The sequence below is a fragment of the Populus euphratica genome, unplaced genomic scaffold (genome assembly GCF_000495115.2).
Source record: "Populus euphratica unplaced genomic scaffold, PopEup_1.0 scaffold687.1, whole genome shotgun sequence".
Classification (NCBI taxonomy): domain Eukaryota; kingdom Viridiplantae; phylum Streptophyta; class Magnoliopsida; order Malpighiales; family Salicaceae; genus Populus; species Populus euphratica.
The window spans coordinates 118,138-125,924 of NW_011500558.1; the positions used below are offsets into that span (position 1 = coordinate 118,138).

General features: G+C 32.3%; 2 long non-coding RNA genes across 3 annotated transcripts; both read right to left on the bottom strand.

Annotated features, from left to right (window-relative positions):
- Nucleotides 1–3,450: 3,450 nt before the first annotated feature.
- Nucleotides 3,451–3,925, bottom strand: LOC105115380 (uncharacterized). The gene is made up of 2 exons (XR_840329.1): nt 3,780–3,925; nt 3,451–3,711 (listed from the first exon to the last, which is right to left on the bottom strand). It is a non-coding gene; the product is annotated as an uncharacterized LOC105115380 (long non-coding RNA).
- A 48-nt stretch (nt 3,926–3,973) lies between these two features.
- LOC105115381 (uncharacterized) lies at nt 3,974–6,439 on the bottom strand. Of its 2 annotated transcripts, none has more exons than XR_840330.1 (5): nt 6,309–6,439; nt 6,129–6,188; nt 5,195–5,262; nt 4,143–4,224; nt 3,974–3,988 (listed from the first exon to the last, which is right to left on the bottom strand). It is a non-coding gene; the product is annotated as an uncharacterized LOC105115381 (long non-coding RNA). The 2 variants fall into 2 exon arrangements; XR_840331.1 differs by lacking the exon at nt 3,974–3,988 and adding an exon at nt 3,992–4,020.
- Nucleotides 6,440–7,787: the final 1,348 nt, after the last annotated feature.

Below are 7,787 nucleotides of genomic sequence, written 5' to 3' on the forward strand. Positions count from 1 at the left end.
TTCGCCTTCGGTTGGCTTATTCCTAGCCCAGAGGTTTTTTCATATCTTCAGACAGAGGTTGCATCATTGGATCTTCTTCTTCATTAAGCTTGTCGAGAGTGAGACAATGCTTTAATCTTATTACTAATCAAGGTGCCTCCAAACTCTTATTCTGTTGTACCATTGACCTAAGATAATAAATTCAAAGTTGCTCAGGGAGCGAACTGGGATTTAGAGATAGTTCTAATAATTGTTTTTCAAATAGATTTTTTATTTTTTTAATTTAATTTTGACATACAGTTTGAAAACAATCTAGAAAGAATTTTTTGAAATGAAGGGTAAATTAAGCACATAATAGCAATTATTTTTTTCTATCATTGAAAATTTGTCAAAATTATTCACAATTATTTACTAAAAGAACCCTTAATGTTTTTTTTATGACTCAATAAAATAAGTGTCTTAATATATCTCATGTTCCACGTGTCTCAATTAAAGAAACACATTGGCAACAAAGTGACTAAGTCGTCTCTAACTCAATATCAACAAGCTTTTCACCCTACAACCCGAAGCTATTTTGAATCCCAAAATGAAGAGAAGTAATTAAGCAATAATCCAGGTCTTGATCCACTAAAAAGACCAATCACTGTAATATCCCACCATGGATGAAATTGCACATAATTTCCGTGGACAAGGGTGAATTAAAAGGAGGGGAATTGTCAAGGTTCTAATTTGAGAAAGGAGGGAAAAGTTGCTGATTAGTACTTAAAAATATATTTTTATCAAGGTTTTATATCATTATTTTATATTTGAAATACTAATAATTCCTTAACTATAATATATTTTATAATAACATATATAATAAATATAAGATACCTTTAATTTATAGTAAATGTTTATCTAAAATACAAGCCTATCACATAAATGAATGGATTGATTGATGAGTTTAACTACTGAAATTGAAAAGACAAAGAGAGGGCTAAGCTTAAAAAAAAAATGCTAGTTTAATCCAAACTGGAATACTGTTAAGTCATTGGGTCATATCTGAAGCTATAGTTTTTCAATTTCAGTTTAGTTTATATGACTAGAAAGCTGAGACATAGGCCTAAAACATTCATGAAATTCAAAACTTAATTCTACCATTTGGAAGTTTTAGCATCAAAAGGGAAGTCTGAATCTGTCATATAGCCTAGACATTATTTAGTGTTCAGTATGTATCTCGGGTTCTAAAAATCCAAATACACTGATTTTTTTTATTTTAACATTTTGGTTACTAAGGACCAGTAATAAGCTGATTGAGAGTGTGATTAGTAATTAAAAGTGTATTTTTAAAGAGTGTGATTAGTAATTAAAAATGTATTTTTATCAAAGTTTTATATCATCATTTTGCACTTGAAGTATTAATAACTCCTTAATTAGAGCATGTTTTATAATAACAAGTCTAATAATATAAGATAGTCTTAATTTATAGTAAATGCACATTTTAAATACAAGCATATCTCACAATTCAAATGATTGATTGATATGATTGACTATTGAAAGTGAAAGGACAAAAAAAAGGTTATGCTTAGAAAAGAGATACTGATTCAATTCAAACTAGAATACTGTTCAATCATTGGGTCATATCTGGAGCTGTAGATCTTGGATTTCAGTTTGGTTTATATGACTAGTAAGCCAATACATAGGTCTAAAACTTTCACAAAGTTCAAGATTCAAAAAGACCATTTCCAAGTTCAAATTGTTGCAACAATGGAAAAGTTGGAATCTGTTCTATAGCCCAGACATTGTCCAGTGTTCATCTCATATCTCGAGTTTTAGAAGTTCAAATGAATAGTGTTCATCTCATATCTCGAGTTCTAGAAGTTCAAATGATCGATTCTTTCTTTTTTTTTTTGTTGGAAAGCTGAAACAAATGCCCAAAACTTTCATAAGGGCTATCTATTTAAATTTTGATATTAGCAATAACATTTTGTTTAGATAAGTAGATAAAAATTATCACCAAGTCAAGATATGGTCACTCACTTAACAATTAATCATTATATATTGAGTTCTAAATTTTGGCTTATAAAAAAAGTCATTTTCCATGCATTTAGACATCTTGATTTTCAAATCAAGATCATGTTCTTCCTTTTTTTTTTTTATATTTTTGTAATGCTTAAGTTTTGTTTTTAGTAATCTCTTATTTATGCATTTCATTTCCTTTACTATACTTATATGATCATATTCTCTTCTTATTTATTTATGTTTCTCTTCTTTCATTATGTTTAGTTAAGTTTATTATGTCAAGGTGAAAAGGTTACACTAATGGTGCAAGAATAAATATAGTATAAACTCAATATGAATTTTAATGTTTGATACTAACATGTTTTTTATTTGTTATTTTGTTCACTTTTAATACTTTGCTTGTTAAATGGTTAATTTAGATTTATATTGTATAACTCTCAGTACAACAAATACTTGATACTTTTATAACTGAACTGTATGGTATAACTGATACTTGTGCTATGAAAGGAACTTGATTTATTGTTAACATAAGTTATAATCATAAATACCTAGTATTTACAAATATTAGCATTATTCAAATAGGGTAACTAATATAATCATATTAACAATTTATAATCCGATTGGAATTTTCTTTGTGTATGGTTTATAGTTGAGTAATAAAAAGAATTTATATTATACTTATTTGAAATACCATTAATAGATCTTCTAATCTTAACAATTATTTTATACTTGTTTAATTCTTACATCAATATCACATCTTAATGCTCTCTTCAACTCCGTTTCTGTTATTATCTATTTTTTATTTGTTATTTATACAATTAATCTTTTTATAATTCGACCCCGGTGTTATCGAGTTATTTATTACTTCAATACTCTGTACTTCCAAAAAAATTATCAATCTTTTAATCATATGACAGGTAAAACCATAAGGATAAAATCACCTTTGATATAACAATACCCATGTTGGGTTCCAGGTAATCAGGATTCAAACTACCTATCCAAAATTCGAGTGTTCTTAAACCCAAACTCACTAGGTCATCACTTCCCTTTAAACAAAAAACAAGAGGTTTCATAAGATGAGGAAGGTGTGGCAGCAATGAGCGTAAGCGTGCAGGCAATGTTAAGCATAGTTCAAGTAAAAGGTCCCTCATATCTTCACCAGTTGGGCCCTCGAGCATTGTTAATAACATATTTGGAATCAGGTCCCGGAGAAGAAGCTCGAATTTACATCCAGAAAGTGCCCTAAACATTGTTCGAAGAAGCTGCATATAACCAAGAGGTTTTTCAACTTCAGTAGCATTCTTCATGCAAACTTCCATAATAAGAAGGGCATGAGGCTGCAAAATACGTTGAAAATCTGCTGGTGCTTTAGCAACAGCACCTAATATAAACCGATTGAGGTGCAAAACCAGTTTTGCTGCGGGTGAATCTGGGTTCTTCAAAACATCAAGCTTCCTGCTTACGAGAAAGTTAACCAAGGCATCTGCAAATGGCCGATATACTTTCAAAGATTGCAAGAGCAAAGACAATATGTGAACTAGTTGAGTATTGCTAATCATGCATTCAAAAAGTTCAGGCATGCACAATGAGAACATGTCCATAAGATCTCGAGGTTCCAATAATACACAGTATCTGGAAGAAGAGATTAAGCATGTCCCTCTCCTCATCATTCTCCTTAAAGAGAGCTAAACAACGCACCCCACTCTTCAGGACACCTGATGCTTTCCCCACCTGCCCAAAATCAAAGTCAGACCAAGCCAATCATGGGACAAGCAAACAGAAGACACATCAAATAATACCTCATCTTCTCTCATCCCTTTGAATGCTTGAGGAGATGGTAAGTTAGATGGTGGTGAACAAAGCACTTGAGAGTGTGTTCCATGTGTTGAAGGAGAAACCTAAACCAATGAAATTAAGCAATGAAAAAGAAGAAAGAGCTAACATATAAAGAAATGTTAAATAAAAGGCTGTTTTGGAAACAAGTTAAATTAAGCAATAGTCTTCATTCCTAAAAACATAACCCAGAGATTCTTAAGTTCTCTGAAAATAGGTTAATTAACAACGAGAAACATAATTCAGTGGCATTCATCTCCATAGTGTAGTTATCATTATAAAACATTGAAATAGAATACAGATGGTTTAGCAAGAGGATCTATTATTACCCATAACTAAGGTCTTGATCAGATTCTTACAATCACTGACTTCCTTGGAATGTTCCACTGGAACTTGCAGATTCAAAACTGCCTGCAATCAACTGCATGTCAGATTGAAGACAAACACCAAGAGAAGGTATATGATGGATTCAGAAGAAAAATATAGTCCAGTTGTATACATCCAATCAAAAGGATTGAAGACAATCCTGTGATGCCTTAATGACAGTGCTTCACTGAAAATATTCTAAATGTTTCTATATATTTCCCAGTACATCAGGACATCTATGCATAATTATTCAAAAGAACTTGACAATGCTGGAGAAAACACTCGAACATTTTAAAACTATGAAAGTTCATTGAGATAAAATAAAGAGATTGCAGAAAAACTAGAAGGCATTTTGTTTCAAGGATCAACTAAACATTTTATATTTATTCTTTGAAATTTTATGAGAGATACTTCTAGGTTCTAGCAGTTTGCTTCTTCCCAAAAACAACCAACGTCATCACAGTCAGGCTCTAGCAGTTTGCTTAACCTACAAACAACTAACTTCATCACAGATAGAGAGTTCCATATCTTAAACCATGCACACAAAAAAGAAAGGCACTTTTGAAGATTGAGTAATCTGGCCATTCCCAGGATTTTCATTATATATTTATTTCTAGACTCCGGATTTGGGTTTGAGGAAAGCAAACTGCAGGTGATATTCCAAATGCTTCACTGGAGCTTCTTTATGACAGGAACCAACAAAGAGATACAGTGCACGAGCAACAAATAAACAAGTCCTATGAGCAGATACCTAGCAAATGCTGAATAGTTATAACCGATAGTAAGACATAACAGTTTCGTATCAGTAGTGAAACAGAGTGAGTGCAGCATTCTGGTAAGGCTCAACATTTGTACTAATCAATGCATACACAGTAAATTTGAAATTAGGGAATGCGAAACAAAGCACTTCTAACAGAGGAAACATGATGCACAGAGAACAAAAACTAAAATTCAAACTGTTGACCCAAGCAACATGAAGAATGATTTGAAAGCACATAGAAAGTCACAGAGCTACCTGCACAGGGAGTTCAAGCTTTGACCTCATTGTAGCATGCTCCCTTCCCTCCTTACCTCTTCCAACAGCTATCAATTAAAAAGGACATTAAAGTTCACAAGCAAACCAGACAAAGTGTAGTCAAGAATAAGAAAAGAACAAGCGAAAAAGACAGTCTTCTAAAAAATGTGAAGAAAATTAATCAAAGATAGCTATCTACAAAGAAACAAAGCAATGTTAATTATATCCTAGGACAGTTGGCTCCACATAATTAGAATCTTGAACAAGCATATGAAAGCACGTACGCCAATTAATTAAATCAATGCAAAAGGTCAGGAGAAATCTTATTATAGTTCAATTTCTTTTCTATTATAAATAAATTATCAACGGAGTTGCCTTAGGATCAAGGATAAGAAGGGCTACAGAAAATACTGGAGCAGGAACATTTGTGAGCTAAAGATCTGCAATGAAATACTTCAGCTAGATACCTCCACAAGTAACATCAACATGTTCCAATGAGCTAGTATCCACCAGAGAAGAGCAAACAAGAAAAGGGAATTGTGTTTGTGTCACTACACTTGTATACCATGTCGAATTGCATCTGCCTTCAAATTTGTAGCAATGTAGAAACCCGATAAAATAACATAAATGTTCCATCCACTCCAAAATCTTAATCAGAGCTATCCCAAAAGATGAAACTTAAAAAGAAATCATCCTATAACCCAGATCAAACAAATACATGAACCTGTAAATTTCTATCTCTAACACGGTTCCAAAGGTGATGAAAAACTTCATACGCCAAGACATTCAAATGGCTCACAGTCATGTAATTGACCATAAGTGAGCTTCATAAAGATACCTCCCAGTAATTAAACTATTTAATGTTGTAGCAACACAGCTAAGGTTTGTCCCAACATAATACCACACGAGAAAGGGATCACCAAGCAAGGATTACCTGTGGAATGATGCGCTTGAAAGTGCTAAATTTGCCAACAAAAGCATCCAAAATACGCCCCTGTAAAGCAAGATGAGTTACTCCAAAATATAACAAGAAAATCCAACCAAAAAATCTTCACAAGAAAATCTTCACATTAGTCATCTTATTCAATTAATGCTTACTTATTGATGTCAATACCAGTAAAATACGAGCTTCATCCATGGTTGATTGGTCCAGACCTTTCTCAAAAATTGGCTCTACCCAAACCCAACAAACAATTTAACAGCATAAAAAATAGATTGTAGAACCAATCATAACTATGCACCTAATTACAGTCATCCTACTGAATAAACCAGATAATACAAATTTTTCTTAAAAAAAATAGATTAATCATTTGATAAATAATTTTTTTTGGTCTAAAAGAGTTAAAGTTTACATTTTGGGATGAAAAAGACTCTATGATTATATCATAGCCTTGAACTCTATTATGCTATAAGTTTGTGGGCCTTATATGTTTTTGGTTATAGTAAAAGGTATATGAGATATAGTAAAACAGATCTACTCTAAAGTTAAGAATGCTGTGTTAATTTATGAATTAAGACGAAGTTTTTAATGATCAAACAAGGTAATATAATGGTTATTGAATATTACAATACTATGAAAAGTTTCTGGTTGAAATTGATTATTATTAGGATTTTAAGATACAGTATAGTAATGATGCTGTGATTTTAAAGAATTATGTAGAAAGAGAAAGGTTCTTTGAATTTCTTGTAGGATTTAACATAGAATTTAATCAAATACGAGTCTAAATACTTAGAAAGGAATCTCTGCCCTCATTCAATGAGGTATTCTTGGTAATAAGGGCTGAAGAAGGAAGGAGAATTGTGATGCTTGAGGTCCCAAATATTGAAGTTTCTGCTATGATGATAACTAATAGCAAAAATCGAAGTGATGCTAGCAGAAATCAAAATGATGCCATAAATGTTGTAAAAGTGATGAAGACTAAAGGAGAAAATTCTTTAAAGATGATCAGTTTTGTAATTATTGTAAGAAAACAGGTCATATAAAGGAGACCTGCTGGAAACTTCATAGAAAACCACTAAGGATAGGGCGTAATGGAGGTTACAAATGGAACCATTCAAGAGGACATACACACTTAACAAATTCAGAAGAGGCAGCACATGAGTCCAACACCCTAGAGGTGAGAGGATTCAACAAAGAGGAGATTGAATGCCTAAGAACCTTACTCAATATAATGGAAAAACCATTTGGATCATGTTTTTTTGCTTAAAATGGTAAAATTCTAATTTCTTATGTGCCTCAAATAAGAATTATTCCACCATCTAGGTCATTGACTCAAGTGCAACATGCTATATGACTTATTCTGCAAGTGCCTTCACATTATATCAACCCTGTCCCAGCAATAAGAAAATCACAGGCTACGGGATCTCTAACCATAGTTACAGGCCAGGGAACAATTCATCTTAATCCTGTATTTACTCTTAAAAGAGTATTACATGTTCCTAATCTTAGTGCAAATTTATTGTCTATCCAAAAATTAATTAAATACATTTATTGTAGTGTAACTTTCTTTCTTGATCACTGCATATTTTAGAACCTAGATACGAGGAGGACGAATGGGCAAGCTAGAGTCAAGGATGGGCTATACATGCTTGG